Source organism: Xenopus laevis, chromosome 5S (assembly GCF_017654675.1).
Source record: "Xenopus laevis strain J_2021 chromosome 5S, Xenopus_laevis_v10.1, whole genome shotgun sequence".
NCBI lineage: Eukaryota > Metazoa > Chordata > Amphibia > Anura > Pipidae > Xenopus > Xenopus laevis.
Genome location: NC_054380.1, coordinates 39,329,498 through 39,356,786, shown reverse-complemented (window position 1 = coordinate 39,356,786; position 27,289 = coordinate 39,329,498). Strand labels below are relative to the sequence as shown.

Below are 27,289 nucleotides of genomic sequence, written 5' to 3'. Positions count from 1 at the left end.
AACACAACTGGTCTTTAGGTTCACCCGATCCTCCAGTACTGAAAGTGTCTATAAGAAGTGGTACAGTCCCACCAAATGAGATCCTGTGGTGTAGATCAAATAAAGTAGTAAAAGAACAGATCAGACAATGTTCTGCCCCTGAAAGCAATTGTATGAAAGTTATGTCCGACAAAAGCGGGTGACAGTCTCCCGCTATTGTCAGATCGGCAATACATACAGAGATATTATTGGTAGCAAAAATAGTTTTGCTAACCTGTCCGATCGACTGAATGACCGTTAGTCATCGCATGAAAAATGTCAGGACACTCCACGCATGGCCTGAAAATCTTACGAAATGGAGATTCGTACAATCAAATCTTTGAGTCTATGGCCAGGTTAAGGGGGTTATTTACTAATAATCTCAATAAAAAAAAGGCAGACCAAACTCCCAGCCACGATTTTACCTTATTTATCATTAAAAAAACTCAATAAAATAGGTTCCAGAAAAAAACTAAAAAAAATCCAGTTTTTGCTAAAAAAAACCCCCAGCTTTTCAGATTTTATGCCAAAATGCTCACATTTTTCGTGAGATTTTTATTCTGATTTTAATAAATAATCCTCTTAGATTCCTAGGATTTTACTACCAGAAAGTATGTCTTAGAAAAGTACTAAGAAGATGATGGGAGGGTGATGGTATATGCAAAGTGCTAATGGGATTGTCTCAAGCCTAGGTTGAATCTCGATTTCTCCATTATCGAGGCTCATTTATAACCAATGGGCAAATTTGCTCCTGGGCAGTAACCCATGGCAATCAATCAGATGGTTGGTTTCAGCGTTTAACGTACAGCTGACTAAAAAAGCTAATCGCTGATTGTTTGCTATGGGTTACTGATGGTTGCAAATTTGCCTAGTGTTTATAAATGAGCCCCACTACTTTCTATGCTTAAGAGACTTGCCATTCATAATTAGAGATGTCGCGAACTGTTCGCCGGCGAACTTGTTCGCGCGAACATCGGGTGTTCGCGCTCGCCGGAAGTTCGCGAACGTCGCGCGACGTTCGCCATTTTGGGTTCGCCATTGTTGGCGCTTTTTTTTGCCCTCTCACCCCAGACCAGCAGGTACATGGCAGCCAATCAGGAAGCTCTCCCCTGGACCACTCCCCTTCCCTATAAAAACCGAAGCCCTGCAGCGTTTTTTCACTCTGCCTGTGTGTGCTGAAGAGATAGTGTAGGGAGAGAGCTGCTGCCTGTTAGTGATTTCAGGGACAGTTGAAAGTTTGCTGGCTAGTAATCGTTTTGATACTGCTCTGTTATTGGAGGGACAGAAGTCTGCAGGGGTTTGAGGGACATTTAAGCTTAGGTAGCTTTGCTGGCTAGTAATCTACCTTCTACTGCAGTGCTCTGTATGTAGCTGCAGTGGGCAGCTGTCCTGCTTCTGATCTCATCTGCTGACTGCTGCAATAACAGTAGTCCTTGTAAGGACTGCTTTTATTTATTTTTTTGTTGTTTTACTACTACTACTACTACTACTACTATAAGAGCCCAGTGCTATTAGTCTAGCAGTGTTGGGGAGTGGGACTGGTGTGCTAATCTGCTGCTCCTAGTAGTTCAGCAGCACCAACTTTAATTTTTTTTTTTTAATATTCATTTTTTTTTTATTTTACTTTTTTTTATTTTACTACCGCTGTAGTAGTGTATAAGTTGACTTTTTAGGCATTATTTGCCCTGTAGGCATTATTTGCACACTGTTTTCTTCAACCCGCCATCGAGCTGTGTGACCTTGTTCACATTCTGTCTAAATATCCATAATATTACCGTCTCCAGAAAAAACACCGGAGTCACTTTTTTCAAGCAGCCATAATATATTTTACGTAATCCGTATCCACCGCTGTAGTAGTGTATACGTTGGCCTTGTAGGCATTATTTGCACACTGTTTTCTTCAACCCGCCATCGAGCTGTGTGACCTTGTTCACATTCTGTCTAAATATCCATAATATTACCGTCTCCAGAAAAAACACCGGAGTCACTTTTTTCAAGCAGCCATAATATATTTTACGTAATCCGTATCCACCGCTGTAGTAGTGTATACGTTGGCCTTGTAGGCATTATTTGCACACTGTTTTCTTCAACCCGCCATCGAGCTGTGTGACCTTGTTCCCATTCTGTCTAAATATCCATAATATTACCGTCTCCAGAAAAAACACCGGAGTCACTTTTTTCAAGCAGCATTCATATATTTTACGTAATCCGTATCCACCGCTGTAGTAGTGTATACGTTGGCCTTGTAGGCATTATTTGCACACTGTTTTCTTCAACCCGCCATCGAGCTGTGTGACCTTGTTCACATTCTGTCTAAATATCCATAATATTACCGTCTCCAGAAAAAACACCGGAGTCACTTTTTTCAAGCAGCCATAATATATTTTACGTAATCCGTATCCACCGCTGTAGTAGTGTATACGTTGGCCTTGTAGGCATTATTTGCACACTGTTTTCTTCAACCCGCCATCGAGCTGTGTGACCTTGTTCCCATTCTGTCTAAATATCCATAATATTACCGTCTCCAGAAAAAACACCGGAGTCACTTTTTTCAAGCAGCATTCATATATTTTACGTAATCCGTATCCACCGCTGTAGTAGTGTATACGTTGGCCTTGTAGGCATTATTTGCACACTGTTTTCTTCAACCCGCCATCGAGCTGTGTGACCTTGTTCACATTCTGTCTAAATATCCATAATATTACCGTCTCCAGAAAAAACACCGGAGTCACTTTTTTCAAGCAGCCATAATATATTTTACGTAATCCGTATCCACCGCTGTAGTAGTGTATACGTTGGCCTTGTAGGCATTATTTGCACACTGTTTTCTTCAACCCGCCATCGAGCTGTGTGACCTTGTTCCCATTCTGTCTAAATATCCATAATATTACCGTCTCCAGAAAAAACACCGGAGTCACTTTTTTCAAGCAGCATTCATATATTTTACGTAATCCGTATCCACCGCTGTAGTAGTGTATACGTTGGCCTTGTAGGCATTATTTGCACACTGTTTTCTTCAACCCGCCATCGAGCTGTGTGACCTTGTTCCCATTCTGTCTAAATATCCATAATATTACCGTCTCCAGAAAAAACACCGGAGTCACTTTTTTCAAGCAGCATTCATATATTTTACGTAATCCGTATCCACCGCTGTAGTAGTGTATACGTTGGCCTTGTAGGCATTATTTGCACACTGTTTTCTTCAACCCGCCATCGAGCTGTGTGACCTTGTTCACATTCTGTCTAAATATCCATAATATTACCGTCTCCAGAAAAAACACCGGAGTCACTTTTTTCAAGCAGCATTCATATATTTTACGTAATCCGTATCCACCGCTGTAGTAGTGTATACGTTGGCCTTGTAGGCATTATTTGCACACTGTTTTCTTCAACCCGCCATCGAGCTGTGTGACCTTGTTCACATTCTGTCTAAATATCCATAATATTACCGTCTCCAGAAAAAACACCGGAGTCACTTTTTTCAAGCAGCCATAATATATTTTACGTAATCCGTATCCACCGCTGTAGTAGTGTATACGTTGACCTTGTAGGCATTATTTGCACACTGTTTTCTTCAACCCGCCATCGAGCTGTGTGACCTTGTTCACATTTTGTCTAAATATTGATAATATTATCGTCTCTAGAAAAACCACTTGAGTTACTTTTTTAAAGCAGCATTCATATATTTTACGTAATCCGTATCCACCGCTGTAGTAGTGTATACGTTGACCTTGTAGGCATTATTTGCACAGTGTTTTCTTCAACCCGCCATCGAGCTGTGTGAGCTTGTTCACATTTTGTCTAAATATTGATAATATTATCGTCTCTAGAAAAACCACTTGAGTTACTTTTTTTCAAGCAGCATTCATATATTTTACGTAATCCGTATCCACCGCTGTAGTAGTGTATACGTTGACCTTGTAGGCATTATTTGCACACTGTTTCTTCAACCCGCCATCGAGCTGTGTGAGCTTGTTCACATTTTGTCTAAATATTGATAATATTATCGTCTCTAGAAAAACCACTTGAGTTACTTTTTTTCAAGCAGCATTCATATATTTTACGTAATCCGTATCCACCGCTGTAGTAGTGTATACGTTGACCTTGTAGGCATTATTTGCACAGTGTTTTCTTCAACCCGCCATCGAGCTGTGTGAGCTTGTTCACATTTTGTCTAAATATTGATAATATTATCGTCTCTAGAAAAACCACTTGAGTTACTTTTTTTCAAGCAGCATTCATATATTTTACGTAATCCGTATCCACCGCTGTAGTAGTGTATACGTTGACCTTGTAGGCATTATTTGCACACTGTTTTCTTCAACCCGCCATCGAGCTGTGTGACCTTGTTCACATTTTGTCTAAATATTGATAATATTATCGTCTCTAGAAAAACCACTTGAGTTACTTTTTTTCAAGCAGCATTCATATATTTTACGTAATCCGTATCCACCGCTGTAGTAGTGTATACGTTGACCTTGTAGGCATTATTTGCACAGTGTTTTCTTCAACCCGCCATCGAGCTGTGTGAGCTTGTTCACATTTTGTCTAAATATTGATAATATTATCGTCTCTAGAAAAACCACTTGAGTTACTTTTTTTCAAGCAGCATTCATATATTTTACGTAATCTGTATCCACCGCTGTAGTAGTGTATACGTTGACCTTGTAGGCATTATTTGCACACTGTTTTCTTCAACCCGCCATCGAGCTGTGTGAGCTTGTTCACATTTTGTCTAAATATTGATAATATTATCGTCTCTAGAAAAACCACTTGAGTTACTTTTTTTCAAGCAGCATTCATATATTTTACGTAATCCGTATCCACCGCTGTAGTAGTGTATACGTTGACCTTGTAGGCATTATTTGCACAGTGTTTTCTTCAACCCGCCATCGAGCTGTGTGAGCTTGTTCACATTTTGTCTAAATATTGATAATATTATCGTCTCTAGAAAAACCACTTGAGTTACTTTTTTTCAAGCAGCATTCATATATTTTACGTAATCCGTATCCACCGCTGTAGTAGTGTATACGTTGACCTTGTAGGCATTATTTGCACACTGTTTTCTTCAACCCGCCATCGAGCTGTGTGACCTTGTTCACATTTTGTCTAAATATTGATAATATTATCGTCTCTAGAAAAACCACTTGAGTTACTTTTTTTCAAGCAGCATTCATATATTTTACGTAATCCGTATCCACCGCTGTAGTAGTGTATACGTTGACTTTGTAGGCATTATTTGCACAGTGTTTCTTCAACCCGCCATCTAGCTGTGTGTATTATCGTTTCCAGAAAAACCAACTGAGTTTTTGTTGTTGTTGTTGTTTTTTTAAAAATAATGCCAGGCAAAGGCAGGCCGCCACGCAGAGGCCGTGCTAGGGGCCGTGCTGCTATGCAATCCTGTGGCCCTAGCAAATTGCCCAGTTTTAAAAAGCCAATGACCCTGAACTCCCAAAATGCTGAAGAGGTAGTTGACTGGCTTACACAGCACACCCCATCCTCTACCGTTTCTAACTTTACCACAACATCCTCCTCATCCTCCACTGCTATGGCCACCCCACGTAACACTTCCTCCACCACCGGTGCCCCTTCTTCACTGGGGTCAGAGGAGTTATTTTCCCATGAGTTTCTTGAACTGAGTAATGCGCAACCATTATTGCCAGAAGAAGATGAAGGAGATGAGGACCTTACACCAGATTTAATTCTGGCAGAGAACACGATAGAGATGGACATAATGAGTGATGAGGAGGAGGTCCCCGCTGCTGCTTCCCTCTGTGATGTGTCAGAAGAAATTGATGCATCTGAGGAGAATGATGATGAGGAGATTGATGTTTTGTGGGTGCCTAGTAGAAGAGAGCAAGAGGAGGGTAGTTCAGATGGAGAGACGGAGAGTCAGAGAGGCAGTAGGAGAATAAGACTTAGAAGAAGCAGGGAGGACAGCCCGCAGGGATCAGTAGGGCAACAACATGTATCGGCACCTGTGTTCAGCCGGCCAACGCACCCGCCATTGCCGCCAATACCGCCAACTCCGCCAACTTCTACTGTTACCGCCAGATCGCACACTTCCAAAAAGTCAGCAGTGTGGGATTTTTTTAATGTGTGTGCCTCTGACAAAAGCATTGTAATTTGCAATGAGTGCAGTCAGAAACTGAGCCTTGGTAAGCCCAACAGCCACATAGGTACAACTTCTATGCGAAGGCACATGAGCGGCAAGCACAAAGCACTTTGGGAGCAACACCTCAAAGGCAACAGGCAAACTAAAAGCCACACTCCTTCTGGTCCAGCATCTTACTGCTCTACCTCTGCTCTCCTTGACCCGTCTGAACCACCCTCCACTCCGCCTTCCACCTTGACCACCTGTTCCCATTCCCAGTCATCTGCCACCAGCCAAGTTTCTGTGAAGGCCATGTTTGAGCGTAAGAAGCCAATGTCTGACTGTCACCCCCTTGCCCGGCGTCTGACAGCTGGCTTGTCTGCACTCTTAGCCCGCCAGCTTTTACCATACCAGCTGGTGGACTCTGAGGCCTTCCGCAAATTTGTAGCAATTGGGACACCGCAGTGGAAGGTACCCAGCCGCAATTTTTTTTCTAAAAAGGGAATACCACACCTGTACCAACATGTGCAGAGCCAAGTTACCGCATCTCTGTCACTTAGTGTTGGGCCAAAGGTCCATATGACTACTGACGCATGGTCCTCCAAGCATGGTCAGGGCAGGTATGTCACCTACACTGCCCACTGGGTGAACTTGGTAATGGCTGGGAAGCAGGGAATGGGTAGCTCAACAACAACAGTGGAGTTGGTGTCACCGCCACGGATTGCACGCGGTTCTGCCACCACCTCTACTCCTCCATCGCTCTCTACCTCGTCTTCTTCTTCTTCTTACTCTGCTGCTGGGTCCTCCTTCTCCTCCTCCACACCTGTGCACCCCCAGCTCCCCCTAGGCTATTCGACGTGCCAGGTACGCCGTTGTCACGCTGTCTTGGGGATGACGTGCCTGGAAAGCAAAAACCATACCGGATCTGTACTCCTGTCATCTCTGCAGTCACAGGCCGATCGGTGGCTGACCCCACACCAACTGCAGATCGGAAAAGTGGTGTGTGACAATGGAAGCAATCTGTTGGCAGCGTTGAGACTAGGCAATTTAACACATGTGCCCTGCATGGCACATGTGTTAAATTTAATAGTCCAACGTTTTGTCTCCAAGTACCCAGGATTCCAGGACGTTCTCACCCAGTCCAGAAAGGTGTCGGCCCATTTCAGACGTTCCTACACAGCCATGGCACGCCTTGCTGACATTCAGCAGCGCTACAACATGCCAGTCAGGCGTTTGATTTCTGACAGCCAGACTCGCTGGAATTCAATGCTCCTTATGTTGGAACGTCTGCTGCAACAACAAAGGGCCGTCAACGAGTACCTTTTTGAACTGGGTGGTAGGACTGGATCTGCACAGCTGGGGATTTTTTTCCCCCGTTACTGGGTGCTTATGCGCGATGCCTGCAGGCTCATGCGACCTTTTGAAGAGGTGACAAATATGGTCAGTCGCACCGAAGGCACCATCAGCGACCTAATACCCTTCGCTTTATTCCTGGAGCGTGCCGTGCGACGAGTGACAGATGAGGCTGTAGACCAGCGTGACGAGGAGCTGGAAGCGCACGATTTCTGGTCGGAATCACCAGAACGAACCCAGGCACATGCTGCAACGCAGGGAGAGGTGCCAGAAGTGGAGTCAGAGGAGGAAGGTGGCTTTGTGGAGGAGGAGGAGGAGGACCAACAGGAGCAGGCTTCCCAGGGGGCTAGTGGTGACCTTTTGGGGACCCCTGGTCTTGTACGTGGCTGGGGGGAGGAGACCGTGGATGATGCAGTCCTTGATAATGAGGAAGCGGAGATGGATAGCTCTGCATCCAACCTTGTGAGAATGGGGTCTTTCATGCTGTCATGCCTGTTGAAGGACCCCCGTATCAAGAGGCTTAAGGAGAAGGACCTGTACTGGGTCGCAACGCTACTAGACCCTCGGTACAAGCATAAAGTGTCAGAAATGTTACCAACATACCACAAGTCCGAAAAGATGCGGCATTTACAAACCAGCCTGCAAAACATGTTGTACAATGCTTTTAAGGGTGATGTCACTTCAGGAACTCATCAACATTCCAGGGGCAGAGGTGCCAGTAATCCTGCCACGAGCACACCTGCAAGGACAAAGCCCTTTGGCCAGTCTGTAACGTCAGACATGCAAATGTTTTTCTGTCCAAGGCAGCGCCACAACCCTTCTGGATCCACCCTCAAAGAACGCCTCGACCGGCAGGTAGCGGACTACCTGGCATTAACTGCAGATATCGACACTCTGAGGAGCGATGAACCCCTGGACTACTGGGTGCGCAGGCTTGATCTGTGGCCAGAGCTGTCACAATTTGCCATGAACCTCTTGTCTTGCCCAGCCTCAAGTGTGCTCTCAGAAAGGACCTTCAGTGCAGCAGGAGGGATTGTAACTGAGAAGAGAACTCGCCTAGGTCACAAAAGTGTCGATTACCTGACCTTTATTAAAATGAATGAGGGGTGGATCTCGGAGGGTTACTGCACGCCGGAAGACTTGTTCTGACTTCTATGCAGCTGTCCTTCTCTTCAAGCCTCATGACTCCACACACAGCTGTCCTTTAGCGTCCTCCTCCTCCCTCCGCCACCGTTACAAACTAGGGTGCAAACCCTACTGGTTTAATTTTTTCTGGCCTTTGTGCTTCAGTGGCTGCGACCAAAAAAATGCCTATTTTCTGCATTTATATGACATAATTTTTCTGGCCTCTGTGCTTCAGTGGCTGCAACCAAAAAAATTTATATTTTCAGCATTTATATGGCATAATTTTTCTGTCAACTGTGCTTCAGTGGCTGCGACCAAAAAAATGCATATTTTCTGCATTTATATGGCATAATTTTTCTGGCCTCTGTGCTTCAGTGGCTGCAACCAAAAAAATTACTATTTTCAGCATTTATATGGCATAATTTTTCTGGCAACTGTGCTTCAGTGGCTGCGACCAAAAAAATGCATATTTTCTGCATTTATATGGCATAATTTTTCTGGCCTCTGTGCTTCAGTGGCTGCAACCAAAAAAATTTATATTTTCAGCATTTATATGGCATAATTTTTCTGTCAACTGTACTTCAGTGGCTGCGACCAAAAAAATGCATATTTTCTGCATTTATATGGCATAATTTTTCTGGCCTCTGTGCTTCAGTGGCTGCAACCAAAAAAATTTATATTTTCAGCATTTATATGGCATAATTTTTCTGGCAACTGTGCTTCAGTGGCTGCGACCAAAAAAATGCATATTTTCTGCATTTATATGGCATATTTTTTCTGGCCTCTGTGCTTCAGTGGCTGTGGCCAAAAAAACTGGGCAAACAATGCCTACAAGGTCAACGACGTTGACCTTGTAGGCATTGTTTGCCCAGTTTTTTTGGCCACAGCCACTGAAGCACAGAGGCCAGAAAAAATATGCCATATAAATGCTGAAAATAGTCATTTTTTGCCATACGTTGACTCAACGTATATGGCAAAAAATGACTATTTTCAGCATTTATGTGGCATATTTTTTCTGGCAACTGTGCTTCAGTGGCTGCAACCAAAAAAACTGGGCAAACAATGCCTACAAGGTCAACGTATGGCAGTTGTTTAAAGAGAACAGTAGATTACTAGGCAGCAAAGCTACCTAAGCTAAAATGTCCCTCAAATCCCTGCAGACTTCTGTCCCTCCAATACAGAGCATTATCAAGCAGATTACTAGCCAGCAAACTTACTATCATCTGTCCCTGAAATCACTAACAGCTCTCCCCCTACACTATCTCTTCCAAGCACACACAGGCAGATTTTTCAGATACATTTTTGCCCTTGATCCCCCTCTGGCATGCCACTGTCCAGGTCGTTGCACCCTTTAAACAACTTTAAAATCATTTTTCTGGCCAGAAATGTCTTTTCTAGATGTTAAAGTTCGCCTTCCCATTGAAGTCTATGGGGTTCGCGAACCGTTCGCGAACCGCTCGCGTTTTTGCGCAAGTTCGCGAATATGTTCGCGAACTTTTTTTCCGACGTTCGCTACATCCCTATTCATAATTACCCTATGGGTTTCACAATCGCATCAAAGACACATACAAATACAGGTATGGGATCCGTAATCTGGAAACCCATTAACCAGAAAGCTCTGAATAACGGGATAGCCATCTGCTATAGACTCGATTTTAATAACATTTTTAAAGATTATTTCCTTTTTTCTGTAGTAATAAAACGGTACATTGTATTTGATCCTAACTAAGATATAATTAATCCATATTCACTACAAAACAGTCCTTTTGGGTTTATTTAATTTTTAAAAGATTTTTTTAGTACATTTAAAGTATGGTGATCCAAATAACAGAAAGATCCCTTATCCAAAAAACTTAGGTCCTAAGTATTCTGGATAAGAGGTCCCACATCTGACCCTATAAATTTCCAATGTTAATATCAGCAAATGCAATATCGACTTATGGTACTTGTGCCACAAGGCTCACTATACAGTCATATGGCTCATGTCATTGGCTTTTGCCAAGCAAAAGAGTGAATACATTTTAAAGCCCTTTCATGTTCAGTGTTTCATATAGCCCAGTGTTATTTTCCTTCCATTGTATTCATAAAAATAAAGAATGTGGCATATTAAACTTTAGGGAGGGAGTCAGCCCTCCCTCACTTGCAGCTTAACAAGGTAACACGCATGGTTGCTGACATCTGTTACAAATGAAATATTTCAGCTGAATTTTTTACCTGCTGTACAGGTGCTAAATAACATGTATGTTTTACAAAGCCAGTGCCTATTTAATAACTGTGCTGGTAGAGACGCCTGCATGGAGCGTGGTGTCCTTTTTCACAACACTCTAAATCAGCAAAGATTAGTTTGACAGGAATAGGGCCTTGCCTGTGTCACACTAAGAATCCAATATGTTCTTTGAAAATTGAGTCAACGTATGGCAAAAAATGACTATTTTCAGCATTTATATGGCATATTTTTTCTGGCCTCTGTGCTTCAGTGGCTGCGGCCAAAAAAACTGGGCAAATAATGCCTACAAGGTCAACGTATACACTACTACAGCGGTGGATACGGATTACGTAAAATATATTATGGCTGCTTGAAAAAAGTCACTCCGGTGTTTTTTCTGGAGACGGTAATATTATGGATATTTAGACAGAATGTGAACAAGGTCACACAGCTAGATGGCGGGTTGAAGAAAACACTGTGCAAATAATGCCTACAAGGTCAACGTATACACTACTACAGCGGTGGATACGGATTACGTAAAATATATGAATGCTGCTTGAAAAAAAGTAACTCAAGTGGTTTTTCTAGAGACGATAATATTATCAATATTTAGACAAAATGTGAACAAGCTCACACAGCTAGATGGCGGGTTGAAGAAAACAGTGTGCAAATAATGCCTACAAGGTCAACGTATACACTACTACAGCGGTGGATACGGATTACGTAAAATATATTATGGCTGCTTGAAAAAAGTCACTCCGGTGTTTTTTCTGGAGACGGTAATATTATGGATATTTAGACAGAATGTGAACAAGGTCACACAGCTAGATGGCGGGTTGAAGAAAACACTGTGCAAATAATGCCTACAAGGTCAACGTATACACTACTACAGCGGTGGATACGGATTACGTAAAATATATGAATGCTGCTTGAAAAAAAGTAACTCAAGTGGTTTTTCTAGAGACGATAATATTATCAATATTTAGACAAAATGTGAACAAGGTCACACAGCTCGATGGCGGGTTGAAGAAAACAGTGTGCAAATAATGCCTACAAGGTCAACGTATACACTACTACAGCGGTGGATACGGATTACGTAAAATATATGAATGCTGCTTGAAAAAAAGTAACTCAAGTGGTTTTTCTAGAGACGATAATATTATCAATATTTAGACAAAATGTGAACAAGCTCACACAGCTCGATGGCGGGTTGAAGAAAACAGTGTGCAAATAATGCCTACAAGGTCAACGTATACACTACTACAGCGGTGGATACGGATTACGTAAAATATATGAATGCTGCTTGAAAAAAAGTAACTCAAGTGGTTTTTCTAGAGACGATAATATTATCAATATTTAGACAAAATGTGAACAAGCTCACACAGCTCGATGGCGGGTTGAAGAAAACAGTGTGCAAATAATGCCTACAAGGTCAACGTATACACTACTACAGCGGTGGATATGGATTACGTAAAATATATGAATGCTGCTTGAAAAAAAGTAACTCAAGTGGTTTTTCTAGAGACGATAATATTATCAATATTTAGACAAAATGTGAACAAGCTCACACAGCTCGATGGCGGGTTGAAGAAAACACTGTGCAAATAATGCCTACAAGGTCAACGTATACACTACTACAGCGGTGGATACGGATTACGTAAAATATATGAATGCTGCTTGAAAAAAAGTAACTCAAGTGGTTTTTCTAGAGACGATAATATTATCAATATTTAGACAAAATGTGAACAAGGTCACACAGCTCGATGGCGGGTTGAAGAAAACAGTGTGCAAATAATGCCTACAAGGTCAACGTATACACTACTACAGCGGTGGATACGGATTACGTAAAATATATGAATGCTGCTTGAAAAAAAGTAACTCAAGTGGTTTTTCTAGAGACGATAATATTATCAATATTTAGACAAAATGTGAACAAGGTCACACAGCTCGATGGCGGGTTGAAGAAAACAGTGTGCAAATAATGCCTACAAGGTCAACGTATACACTACTACAGCGGTGGATACGGATTACGTAAAATATATGAATGCTGCTTGAAAAAAAGTAACTCAAGTGGTTTTTCTAGAGACGATAATATTATCAATATTTAGACAAAATGTGAACAAGCTCACACAGCTCGATGGCGGGTTGAAGAAAACAGTGTGCAAATAATGCCTACAAGGTCAATGTATACACTACTACAGCGGTGGATACGGATTACGTAAAATATATGAATGCTGCTTGAAAAAAAGTAACTCAAGTGGTTTTTCTAGAGACGATAATATTATCAATATTTAGACAAAATGTGAACAAGCTCACACAGCTCGATGGCGGGTTGAAGAAAACAGTGTGCAAATAATGCCTACAAGGTCAACGTATACACTACTACAGCGGTGGATACGGATTACGTAAAATATATGAATGCTGCTTGAAAAAAAGTAACTCAAGTGGTTTTTCTAGAGACGATAATATTATCAATATTTAGACAAAATGTGAACAAGCTCACACAGCTCGATGGCGGGTTGAAGAAAACAGTGTGCAAATAATGCCTACAAGGTCAACGTATACACTACTACAGCGGTGGATACGGATTACGTAAAATATATGAATGCTGCTTGAAAAAAAGTAACTCAAGTGGTTTTTCTAGAGACGATAATATTATCAATATTTAGACAAAATGTGAACAAGCTCACACAGCTCGATGGCGGGTTGAAGAAAACACTGTGCAAATAATGCCTACAAGGTCAACGTATACACTACTACAGCGGTGGATACGGATTACGTAAAATATATGAATGCTGCTTGAAAAAAAGTAACTCAAGTGGTTTTTCTAGAGACGATAATATTATCAATATTTAGACAAAATGTGAACAAGGTCACACAGCTCGATGGCGGGTTGAAGAAAACAGTGTGCAAATAATGCCTACAAGGTCAACGTATACACTACTACAGCGGTGGATACGGATTACGTAAAATATATGAATGCTGCTTGAAAAAAAGTAACTCAAGTGGTTTTTCTAGAGACGATAATATTATCAATATTTAGACAAAATGTGAACAAGGTCACACAGCTCGATGGCGGGTTGAAGAAAACAGTGTGCAAATAATGCCTACAAGGTCAACGTATACACTACTACAGCGGTGGATACGGATTACGTAAAATATATGAATGCTGCTTGAAAAAAGTAACTCAAGTGGTTTTTCTAGAGACGATAATATTATCAATATTTAGACAAAATGTGAACAAGCTCACACAGCTCGATGGCGGGTTGAAGAAAACAGTGTGCAAATAATGCCTACAAGGTCAACGTATACACTACTACAGCGGTGGATACGGATTACGTAAAATATATGAATGCTGCTTGAAAAAAAGTAACTCAAGTGGTTTTTCTAGAGACGATAATATTATCAATATTTAGACAAAATGTGAACAAGCTCACACAGCTCGATGGCGGGTTGAAGAAAACAGTGTGCAAATAATGCCTACAAGGTCAACGTATACACTACTACAGCGGTGGATACGGATTACGTAAAATATATGAATGCTGCTTGAAAAAAAGTAACTCAAGTGGTTTTTCTAGAGACGATAATATTATCAATATTTAGACAAAATGTGAACAAGCTCACACAGCTCGATGGCGGGTTGAAGAAAACAGTGTGCAAATAATGCCTACAAGGTCAACGTATACACTACTACAGCGGTGGATACGGATTACGTAAAATATATGAATGCTGCTTGAAAAAAAGTAACTCAAGTGGTTTTTCTAGAGACGATAATATTATCAATATTTAGACAAAATGTGAACAAGCTCACACAGCTCGATGGCGGGTTGAAGAAAACAGTGTGCAAATAATGCCTACAAGGTCAACGTATACACTACTACAGCGGTGGATACGGATTACGTAAAATATATGAATGCTGCTTGAAAAAAAGTAACTCAAGTGGTTTTTCTAGAGACGATAATATTATCAATATTTAGACAAAATGTGAACAAGCTCACACAGCTCGATGGCGGGTTGAAGAAAACAGTGTGCAAATAATGCCTACAAGGTCAACGTATACACTACTACAGCGGTGGATACGGATTACGTAAAATATATGAATGCTGCTTGAAAAAAAGTAACTCAAGTGGTTTTTCTAGAGACGATAATATTATCAATATTTAGACAAAATGTGAACAAGCTCACACAGCTCGATGGCGGGTTGAAGAAAACAGTGTGCAAATAATGCCTACAAGGTCAACGTATACACTACTACAGCGGTGGATACGGATTACGTAAAATATATGAATGCTGCTTGAAAAAAAGTAACTCAAGTGGTTTTTCTAGAGACGATAATATTATCAATATTTAGACAAAATGTGAACAAGCTCACACAGCTCGATGGCGGGTTGAAGAAAACACTGTGCAAATAATGCCTACAAGGCCAACGTATACACTACTACAGCGGTGGATACGGATTACGTAAAATATATGAATGCTGCTTGAAAAAAGTGACTCCGGTGTTTTTTCTGGAGACGGTAATATTATGGATATTTAGACAGAATGGGAACAAGGTCACACAGCTCGATGGCGGGTTGAAGAAAACAGTGTGCAAATAATGCCTACAAGGCCAACGTATACACTACTACAGCGGTGGATACGGATTACGTAAAATATATGAATGCTGCTTGAAAAAAGTGACTCCGGTGTTTTTTCTGGAGACGGTAATATTATGGATATTTAGACAGAATGGGAACAAGGTCACACAGCTCGATGGCGGGTTGAAGAAAACAGTGTGCAAATAATGCCTACAAGGCCAACGTATACACTACTACAGCGGTGGATACGGATTACGTAAAATATATGAATGCTGCTTGAAAAAAGTGACTCCGGTGTTTTTTCTGGAGACGGTAATATTATGGATATTTAGACAGAATGGGAACAAGGTCACACAGCTCGATGGCGGGTTGAAGAAAACAGTGTGCAAATAATGCCTACAAGGCCAACGTATACACTACTACAGCGGTGGATACGGATTACGTAAAATATATGAATGCTGCTTGAAAAAAGTGACTCCGGTGTTTTTTCTGGAGACGGTAATATTATGGATATTTAGACAGAATGGGAACAAGGTCACACAGCTCGATGGCGGGTTGAAGAAAACAGTGTGCAAATAATGCCTACAAGGCCAACGTATACACTACTACAGCGGTGGATACGGATTACGTAAAATATATTATGGCTGCTTGAAAAAAGTCACTCCGGTGTTTTTTCTGGAGACGGTAATATTATGGATATTTAGACAGAATGTGAACAAGGTCACACAGCTCGATGGCGGGTTGAAGAAAACAGTGTGCAAATAATGCCTACAGGGCAAATAATGCCTAAAAGGTCAACTTATACACTACTACAGCGGTAGTAAAATAAAAAAAAGTAAAATAAAAAAAAAATGAATATTAAAAAAAAAAATTAAAGTTGGTGCTGCTGAACTACTAGGAGCAGCAGATTAGCACACCAGTCCCACTCCCCAACACTGCTAGACTAATAGCACTGGGCTCTTATAGTAGTAGTAGTAGTAGTAGTAGTAAAACAACAAAAAAATAAATAAAAGCAGTCCTTACAAGGACTACTGTTATTGCAGCAGTCAGCAGATGAGATCAGAAGCAGGACAGCTGCCCACTGCAGCTACATACAGAGCACTGCAGTAGAAGGTAGATTACTAGCCAGCAAAGCTACCTAAGCTTAAATGTCCCTCAAACCCCTGCAGACTTCTGTCCCTCCAATAACAGAGCAGTATCAAAACGATTACTAGCCAGCAAACTTTCAACTGTCCCTGAAATCACTAACAGGCAGCAGCTCTCTCCCTACACTATCTCTTCAGCACACACAGGCAGAGTGAAAAAACGCTGCAGGGCTTCGGTTTTTATAGGGAAGGGGAGTGGTCCAGGGGAGAGCTTCCTGATTGGCTGCCATGTACCTGCTGGTCTGGGGTGAGAGGGCAAAAAAAAGCGCCAACAATGGCGAACCCAAAATGGCGAACGTCGCGCGACGTTCGCGAACTTCCGGCGAGCGCGAACACCCGATGTTCGCGCGAACAAGTTCGCCGGCGAACAGTTCGCGACATCTCTAAAGCCGGGGGCCTCTCCTTGACCCAGAACAGAATGCAGTGCTCAATTTGTCTGTAGCTCAAGTATCTGAAGATCCAGCTTGTAAATAAAGAATAAGACACGGAACAAAAACATTAGAGAGTGTGTCAGACATGTGTAGATAAATACTGTAGGTGGCGGGTTAAATATAAGTAAAGTGATTGTTTGGAAAGACAAGTGCCAGGACTAATAATGGTGGAAGAGTTGGCATATTACATGGAGTTAATATTTGCTAAACTACACAGGCATCAATTAAACAGCCCTTATGTTGAACTTTGAAAGAAAAGTGGCGCTGTGTGATATTGCAGTCACTGTTATTCTTTCATATAACCAACAGAGGGCATTGTGGGATATTGCAGTCTCTCCCCAAGTGAACTGTTGGTATAGGAATGATTACAAGTGACTGCAATCTCAGCTACAGCCCGTTGACCCGAGTATAAGCCGAGGTTGACTTTTTCAGCACATTTTGGATGCTGAGAAACTCGGCTTATACTTGAGTATATACGGTAATCTCTGCCTTGTGAATCGACGGTGGGATACCATTCACACTGCTTCAGTTTTCTGAAGTCGCCCGAAGTTCCCTTAACCTGTGAGTCACAGTTTTAGAAACTTTTGGGGGGATGAAATAAAAGTCGCAAAGAGCAAAACAATTCGCAACAATAAGAATAAAAATCCACATCTCGCAATGTAATATTGTTCCTTAAACTGTTATTGCATTGCCAATTTTAATTGCACATTGCGTATTTTAATTGCGCACTCTTAAGAAGTGCTTGAAGGTGTCGTCATCTTTTGGAGCAAACATAACGACTTTTTCAGTAAGAAGTTTTATTATATTTACTGCGCATTGGCGCAAACTATAAAATTTGCAAACGGTCTTCCACTGTTTGCGAAAAAGCAAAAATTTTTCACATTGCAAATAGTTTTTCCGTTACCGACTTTTATTACGTTCCCCTGTTTATATCTTTTTCTGGCAGAGAAAAACTTTGGACATTTCAGTAAGAAACCCGAGACTGCATGTTGCGCTGTCAGAAAACTGGACAGTTGGGGGCTATGTGTTTCTAAAGAGAAGGATAAAGCTTTATACCCTTAGGAATGTATCAGTTACAGGTATGGGACCTGAGGTTTTCTGAATAAGGGATCATTCAATAATTTGGCTCTCCCTACCCTAAAAACCACTAAAAAATCATTTAAACATTAAATAAATCAAATAGGATGGGTTTGCCTCCAATAAGGATTAATTATATATTAGTTAAGATCAAGTACAAGCTACTGTTTTATTACTACAGAGGGAAAAAGATTTTCTTTTTCATTATTTGGCCTTCCTGTAATTTGGAGCATTCTGGATAACCTGCACCTGTATTATAATGATATTTTGTCTTCCTACTGTATGAAGAACAATATGGTAATATAGTTTACGCTCTACACAGTGTACACATTTTTTTGGAACTGCAGTAGAATTCATTCAGTTGTTCGTGAGCTAATCATACCCAAGAAACACACATTACTATGTCTTTGAGACTCACAGGGGGCTTTCATTTCTGGCAACCCTGTCAAAAATCCACACAAAGTATTGCGCAAGCTGCAGGTCTGCACATTATAATTTTGTTAATGTTGTTAAAAATGGCACAAACATCTTGTTCTCAAAGAGATTCCTGGTAAGCAGAGAACAAATAATGCAAAAAACGAAAATCAGCTTTGCTGCTAAAATAACAAGAGTACTTTTGTATGAAACATTGTCTTATGTTGATCCCTGGATAAAGCAGCATGTTGTGCTTAAATATTTTTACTTGGATATAGTAACATAGTAAATTAGGTTGAAAAAAGACACAAATCCATCAAGTTCAACCTTTTAATTTTTTTTAACATGCCTAACTGCCAGTTGATCCAGAGGAAGGCAAAAAAAAACCATCAGAAGCCTCTCCAATTTGCCTCAGAAGGGGGAAAAAATCCTTCTTGGCTCCAAAATGGCAATCGGACTAGTCCCTGGATCAACTTATACTATGAGTTATCTTCCATAACCCTGTATTCCCTCACTTGCTAAAAAGCCATCCAACCCCTTCTTAAAGCTATATGCTGTATTTCTGTGTCTGATGTTTATACCAGGTAGTACAAAGGGAATAATACTGTATCTTGTTTGTCCACTAATATGCATCTGTTCATGTAATAGCATTTGACCTAAATATGTACCTTTAATACTGGGGGATAAATGCCAGGACTGTAAACCACAGCCCAAAAAACAACTCTCAATTGCTCTCAACTGGAATGATTCACTTCAATAAAAAATATGCAAAATGTTGCTGAAATTTTGCCAAATGCATTTGAGTCAATGGGTGTATTTTCTGCATTTTTCCCCCGCATCAAGAAAAGGAAAAATGGATGGTTAAAAATGTATTGCAGCGTACTGCAGATAGAAACAAACATTTTACCCAAGCCCACCTATTTATTTATCTGCCAAAACAAAATGCATAAGGACATCCTAATAATGCAATTGGTGTTTATTTTCTGGCTACACAAAATGCATGGGAAAAGTCTAGTACAGGTATGGGACCTGTTATCCAGAATGCTCGGGACCTGGGGTTTTCCGGATAATGGATATTTCCGTAATTTGGGTCTTCATGCCTTAAGTCTACTAGAAATTAATTTAAACATTAAATAAACCCAATAGGCTGGTTTTGCTTCCAGTAAGGATTAATTATATCTTAGTTGGGATCAAGTACAAGCTACTGTTCTATTATTACAGAGAAAAGGGAAATCATTTTTTAAAATTTGGATTATTTGGATAAAATGGAGTCTATGGGAGACAGCCATTCCGTAATTCGGAGCTTTCTGGATATCGGGTTTCCGAATAAGGGATCCTATAACTGTACCGATTTGCAAAGATATTCACTACAGGTTTGGGATCCGTTATCCAGAACCTTTATCCAGAAAGCTCCGAATTCCAGAAAGGTTGTGTCCCATAGACTCCATTTTACGCAAAAATGATTTCCTTTTTCAATGTAATAAAAAAACAGTACTTTGCACTTCATCCAAGCTAAGATATAATTAATCCTTATTGGACGCAAAACCAGTGTATTGGTGTTCTTAAGGGTCTTATTTATCAAAATCCAAAATTTTCTTACTATTTTCTAAAACCACTCTGACCAAAGAAGCACTGACTTTCCCCCCAATTTATCAATACATTTTAATGAAAATTTCTTGTGCGGGAAAAGGTTCGATAAAATTGTAAGAAAAAATTGAAAAAAATGTGAATCATACAATTTTTTCGGATGTGACATCCGAAAACTTTTTTCGGATTATTGCCCGAAAGCCCCAAAATCTTCAGATTATTGTACAAAACCCAGCGCAGATCAGGATATGTTAAAAACGTCAACGGGACACCTGCCATTGACTTGTACATGATCTCGGCAGGTTTTTTTATTCTGACTTTTAAAACCATCAACATTTAATATATCACCAAAAATCAAGTTTTTTTTTCGCTGAAAATATTTTTTTCCTTTTAAAAGTCTGACCAGAAAAAGTTGGACTTAAATAAATAACCCCCTGTTTACATGATTATCTAGTAGACTAGAATGAAGATTCAAATTATGGAAAGATCTGTTATCTGGAAAGCCCTAGGCCCTGAACATTCTGGATAACAGATCCCATAAATACTATATACTCAAAATGATCAGTGGGGATATTTATCTCCTTCACATTCCCTACATTTCAGTACGTGCAAGGAACCGAAATCTGGAAGACATGCCATTTCTTCTATCAAACATGATATTGTTTTTGTGTCCAGTCTCATATACTGCAATTCAAAGAGCAGTATAAAATTATTTATTTAGCTCTAAATAGAGGGATTTTGTTGTTAATAGGTTAAGAATATTCATTCCCATAGCAAAACACTGAAATATATATTAAATCCTAATTTAAAATGTAATTACAACAATAAGAATTCACATGGGAAATCATTTCTGACAGTCACTGAGACTACTCATTCTGATATTATGCTCCCCACTGTTAACAGACACTGCTTCTTCTTCTAGATTGAGTTTAAAAGACATAAATGTTATATACTGCTCTGGAATGGGGTACATCTATCCTGCTTTAGCTGGAAGTAAAGATGAAACTACGCTGTTAGTGACTACTAATAACTTTGATACAAGATTGTGAAATTGAATGCAGCATTCCAGAAACATGTAATAAAGCAATATTTATGGATTTCATATATATGTAACTACAGACGACACTTACAAACAGGTGCGAAGACAGGAATTATATAGTTGATGCGGGAAGCTGATTGTAACATAAATAAGAATGATTAAACAAACACTTTTAGGCCTGTATGTACACCTAATGCCCCTATACAATATTGAAGCCCAAGGGTTTTGTCCAGTTGGGGAAGCCTTAATGGGTTTGATCAATGATGTAATGTTCCACACTGTAAATTATCTAGCTTTTATGACATTATCCTCCATTGCTACAACATAGATGTTTCATGTCATGGAACCTGCTAATGTGCTCATCATTTCATGTGCTATTATCTCAAGTGTGTGTGATATTCTATCCCTAATAGCCTATAAAACAGCATGGTGTCATTCCACATCAGTCACAACCAAAATAAAGCTCTTTCCAATGCCAGAAAGTGCCATATGAAGCATTCCTTTGCTACCTTCAACAAATTCAATCTAACAGATTGCTTGGCCACATATTCAAACATGTACAGTATATCATAATTTATGTAGCACCACACTGGACACAAAGCTTTACTTTTTTTACCATAAATTAAGGGGCCAATTCATTAACTTCGAGTGAAGGAATAGAAGACCATCGAATGGGCTACTTCAACCTTCGACTACAACTTCGACTTCAAATCGAACGATTCAAACTAAAAATCATTCGACTATTCAACCATTCGATAGTCGAAGTACTGTCTCTTTAAGAAAAAACTTCGACCCCCTAGTTCGCCACCTAAAAGCTACCGAACCCAATGTTAGCCTATGGGGAAGGTCCCCATAGGCTTGGCTAAGTTTTTTTGGTCGAAGGATATTCCTTCGATCGTTGGATTAAAATCCTTCAAATCGTTTGATTCAAAGGATTTAATCGTTCGATCGAACGAGTATTCCTTCGATCGTTCGATCGCAGTATTTGCGCAAAATCCTTTGACTTCGATATTCGAAGTCGAAGTATTTTCATTCCCAGTCGAATATCGAGGGTTAATTATCCCTCGATATTCGAACCTTTATGAATTTGCCCCTAAGGGTCAGGGCACATGCTCAGATTTGTGGAGATTAGTCGTCCATCGACAAATCTCCTCTTCTTCGGGGCGACTATTATCCCCGAACTGCCTCCCGCCGGCTAGAATGCACTTTGTTTTCCAAAGTCGCCCTGGATGGCACTCGGAGCACTTTGTTTTCCAAAGTTGCCTAACGAGGACGACTTCAGAAAACGAAGTGCTCCAAGTGCCATCCTGCGGGTGATTTACATTCTAGGCAGCGGGAGGTAGTTCGGGGAGATTAATCAACCCGAATCTCGCCGGGCGACTAATCTCCCCGAATCTGAGCGTGTGCCCTGACCTTTATACTGTGCCATTTTCTTTGTATTTCTGGGGTGCCATGTTTTGAAGACATCAGAGCAGAACTAGGAACCAGCATAGTTACAGTGGAACCTCAATTTTACACCCCTTATTTTAAGTTTTTCCTCATTTTACATTTTTGTTGTATGGTCCCATCTTTATATTATTCAATTTCCCTGATTTTACATTTTCCTGGATTTTACACCATTTTTTTCTGGTCCCCTGAAAAACTTAAAATGAGGATTCTACTGTATTAGGTTATAACTGCATTCTGTTGCTCATAATATATATGCTTCCAAGAATCAGTACACTGGGACTGGGCAATTGATTTGCATTAGGAGCTCATAACCCCCTAAAGCGAACAGCATCCTACAGCATCTAAAATATTTTACTGTGTCTTTGAAGAAGTTATAGTTAAACCTAACTATAATAATAAAGACGGATGCTTTAATTGGAAGGCTATATAGGTATTTATCTGCTGTCTTTTTTTCTCCCTAGAGAGTGCCTTTTCTCTGTCTCATTGCTATCAGGCTTAAGATTTACCTACCATTGGGCCCTTAAACTCTCCCTGGAGCTTCTGTAGCAGAATGTTATGAAATTAGGCTATTAACAATCTGGTTATAAATCCGTCCGGGAGATTATTAATGGATTGTTAAAACTCTACACTTGATTATTGTGGATTATTTATATGCTACAAGCAGTTTTTCCTTTCTGTGAACCAGAAAACATAATACCAGTTACTCTTATATGGAGAGAGAGAATGTTCCTGTTACTCCTCGTTTAGATTGCAAAATGTGGAAATTCAAAAGCCTTATTTACTTTCTCAGTAGTAACAGTGGTTTACTTAGACCCCCGTGGAGAACCCCTTTTAGTCTATTAGCAAACTGCTGCTGATTAATGCATGGGCATGAGCCAGTTTCCTTTGTATCAGGGAGCAAACACTACAGAGATAAATACATTGTTACTCATTATTTTTTCCTTTTGTACATTTTATCTTTGTTCAGATCTGTCCTTCTACTTTTCAAGGCAGTTTAAAGGACCAGTAACGTCAAATTTTTTTTTTACAAAATTCGTTAGTATACATCGAAATATTAACACCAACACACTTTAAAATTTTAAATTGCAAAGCCTTTATTAAAAAAATTTGACGTTACTGGTCCTTTAACTTCACATTTTTAAAACAACACTAGCTTTTGGTTCACTAGTTTAGTAAATGGGTAATGCTATCACTAGGCGCAGTGATTCTGCTGCAAGGTGCCTTTATTAGCAAAATAAATTACTAAATTATTGACTACATTGTCCTGGATGGAGGCAAGGGTTCTTGATACCTGAACAATACAAAGAAGGGTAATTATACCGGTGCACATTGACTTTGTATTTCAGTTCACTAGCTCAGCCCTATAGAGTAATTCAGCAGCAACTGAGATTAAGGTTCCAAATGGACAACTCATAATGCTAATTAGCTGCATAATTCAGCATCATAAACAATGGTTAGGGAGCAATCAACCTTTGGGTTGACTATTGTAGAAATGTCATTGGTGGTCTCTGGCACCCTTTTTAACTTAGGGGTCCTTGCAACTCCCCTTTGTCCCTAACATGCAGTGTGATGTGTTGAATTAACAAAAATGGTAATTATTTACCTAGAAGATATCTGAGAATTTCCTTATCCAACATCTACCCCTCAACGTCATTCAGTAGAGTGGTCTGGGCCCCATTCCTTTCCATGCTTATAACTATCCTTGGGAAGTTGAACATTAATGTGGATCATTTCTGAAGCTTTTATGGAAGAACATGCATAAGGCCTTTTACTCAGCACTGACACTTCTTCTTTGACATTAAATATACTACAAAGGATCAAAAATCCTCTGTACTGTAAGGATCTCTATACTAAAAATATTTGTTAAATAAGTGTTTAAGTGGAGCCGACATTTGTACCGAGACTCTCTGCTTCCCCAATGATTAAAACTCAATAACCTACTCAATCAGACAGTCTTGTAATGTTTGTAACCTGCAGACTTTGTGCTTAAACATTGTTTTTGCTAGAACACTTGACTTGTGCCCAGTGGATTATTGCAGGAAACATTATAAGCTGATAATGGTCATTGTCATGCTCTGTGTTATCTCTATGATTTCATAAGAGAGAAAAAACGTGCTTTGTTTATATACTGGATTTCTCCACCATTTATATTTTCCTAAACAGGAAGTGAAGTATAATTATCATCATGCCGCTCAACTAATTATACAGAGTGTTGCTAAGCAATGAGTAGAAGTCTTTATAAGTCTAGTGCCTGAGGTGGAGGAAAACCAAGCCGTTTACTCAAGGAGAAAGAATAGAACAGTGCCAGAAATGGAACTCTGGCCTCCCCAAGCTAAAGTCGGATGAGTTAACCCCTCAGCTATTTTTCTTTCTAAGAATCCCAGCACCTATACAACTAACAATTTACAGTTCCCCCAAAGATAAGAAACTGGGGGGCATTAAGCTTTTGGCCTAGGTCTTCTCTGCTGCATATGGAAACTTCCAAAATTGCTCTAATTGGAAATATTCCATTAAGGCATATATTTTTTATAGCAGAACTAAAGCTTAACTAAAGAAGTAGCTAGAAATGTTGTTCATTATGTTTTGGGCTTCTTAGAGACCTACTCACAATATACAGTACACATAGAATAGAAATGTCACAATATAAGGCTGATTGGTAATTAATACATATAATTACTATATGGCAGCACAGAAACCACTGCAATTAGCATCACAATTTAATAATGGGATGCACTGAATCCAGGGTTTGGTTCGAGATTTGGCCAGGATTCGTCCTTTTTCAGCAAGATTCGGATTTGGCCGAATCCTTCTGCCCAGCCGAACTGAATCCGAATCCTAATTTGCGTATGCAAATTAGGGGCGGGAGGGAAATCTCATGACTTTTTGTTACAAAACAAGGAAGTAAAAAATGTTTTTCCCTTCACACCCCTAATTTGCATATGAAAATTAGGATTCGGTTGGGTATTCGGACAAATCTTTCACAAAGGATTAAGGGGTTCAGCCGAATCCATAATTGTGGATTTGGTGCATCCCTAATAATTAGCCTTGTAGCATCATCTTATATTACAGACCAACTTCATTTTCTGCTTGATAAGTTGCCGATCACCTCTAAGTTTAAGTTTTCAACAGCTGCTCAGAGCCCACTGAGCACGTAAGTGGCAGACATTTTCCAATATGGTGACCCCCTGTGACAAGTTTGAAGTCCTGGATCATTGCTGCTATTGAGAAGCTGAAACTTTAGGCTGGTGCAATACGTTCATTATATAAAATATAGCTTTTTAGCCACATACACTTTTAAGATTTAGTTCTCCTTTAATGAAGAGAACTATCAGGTTTTAAAAAATGGCATTCGACATTTTATGCTGTCTATCCTAGTTACTCATGCAAACACCTAAACAAGAATTAAGATGGCAGGAGGGGTGTGTTGGCATAGTCTACCAGCATCTATAGTTGTCATGTGGGATATGCTGGCTGCCCTTGACCTACAGAATAGGGTGGTCTCCACAATGCACTTGGGCACAAGGGAACACTATACTTTACGCCGGCCTCGAGGAGGTGGTAATTCCAGGGTTCCCTTTGTATTTCTACTTGTGCCAAATGAATTACATGCAAACACAGTTAATAATGTGGCATGTGCACATCAATAATCCTGCTAGTAGTGTCAGATTTAATATAAGTGTAAGTGAACTCAGCATTTATACTGACAAATCTTATTGTATGGTTTAATGAGCAAGGAGGACCCTCTCCTATATCATTAAATATTTGAATGCAGTTTGTATGCTACATGTGCACACTATTCTATTGTACTGCAATGTAGAATATTTTGTAGGTTTTATAAGTATATATATATATTATATATTATTTGTCACAAGTTGTGTCAACAATCTCATATGCTGTGGCTAAATGCTGTATCGTTGGTAAGAATAATTATTTTCAAAGTAATTTTTACTGTAAAATACATATATAACTTCATAATGTAAACATATTAATGTCAACTTTCTAATCAAAGACTTTTATAGTTTTTGATGGCCCCAGTGTTCTTCTGTGTTTCCCATTGGTCTCAATAACCTACTTTCCCAAGTTAAAAAAGTGAAACTCAAATCTCTATTTATACTCATATGCAGGAATAATCCTTAGAAAGGAGGATACAATTTCAGCCATAAAGCATGACAGCATGTTTTGTTAAACAAAAGGAGATACATATTTTTTGTAAGTAAAATATTTAGTAAAAAAGTTACAGTAAAAAAAGCACTGATAACATTAGAGTGCAGATAAATAAGTCCAGGAAGAATGGACGCAATGTTATTATCTTCAGCTCCGCAAGAACCCTGTGGGTACAAATTAAGTCTATGGGAGTGAACATATTTTCTTTATTCCTACTACATTAAGGAGTGAAAGTTAACATTGGTAGAGAAGAACTTTACAGCCACAGAGTACAGAGGGAGTCCAGTGAAGCTTTACATTTTTTCAATTCTAGGGGACAGCCGGCTGAATAATTTTGTTAAAAAAAGTGTGTTGTGGGAGCACTCAAAGATTCTACAAATTTTAATTGTAACCACACCCTGCAATCCCAAACCCTACTTCTACTGCTGGCAGTAGAAATTGGGTTAAAATGCCAAAGAATTTTGTTGTTTTACAAGTTTGCCAAATCTTACTTCTACCACACAAAACATAGAGTAGCTTTAATAGCTACAAAAATATTTTAAAAAACATCGATTTTTTTACAAATTAAAACAATAAGCTAACAGTATGTTCAGCTGAAGCCCTTATACCA

The 27,289-nt window shown here is 39.8% G+C and overlaps 1 protein-coding gene across 1 annotated transcript in view; it reads right to left on the bottom strand.

Moving 5' to 3' along the window:
* Window positions 1-27,289, bottom strand: part of LOC108717831 (cysteine-rich motor neuron 1 protein) — a 537,917-nt gene that overhangs the window by 251,827 nt on the left and 258,801 nt on the right. The window lies entirely within an intron of this gene.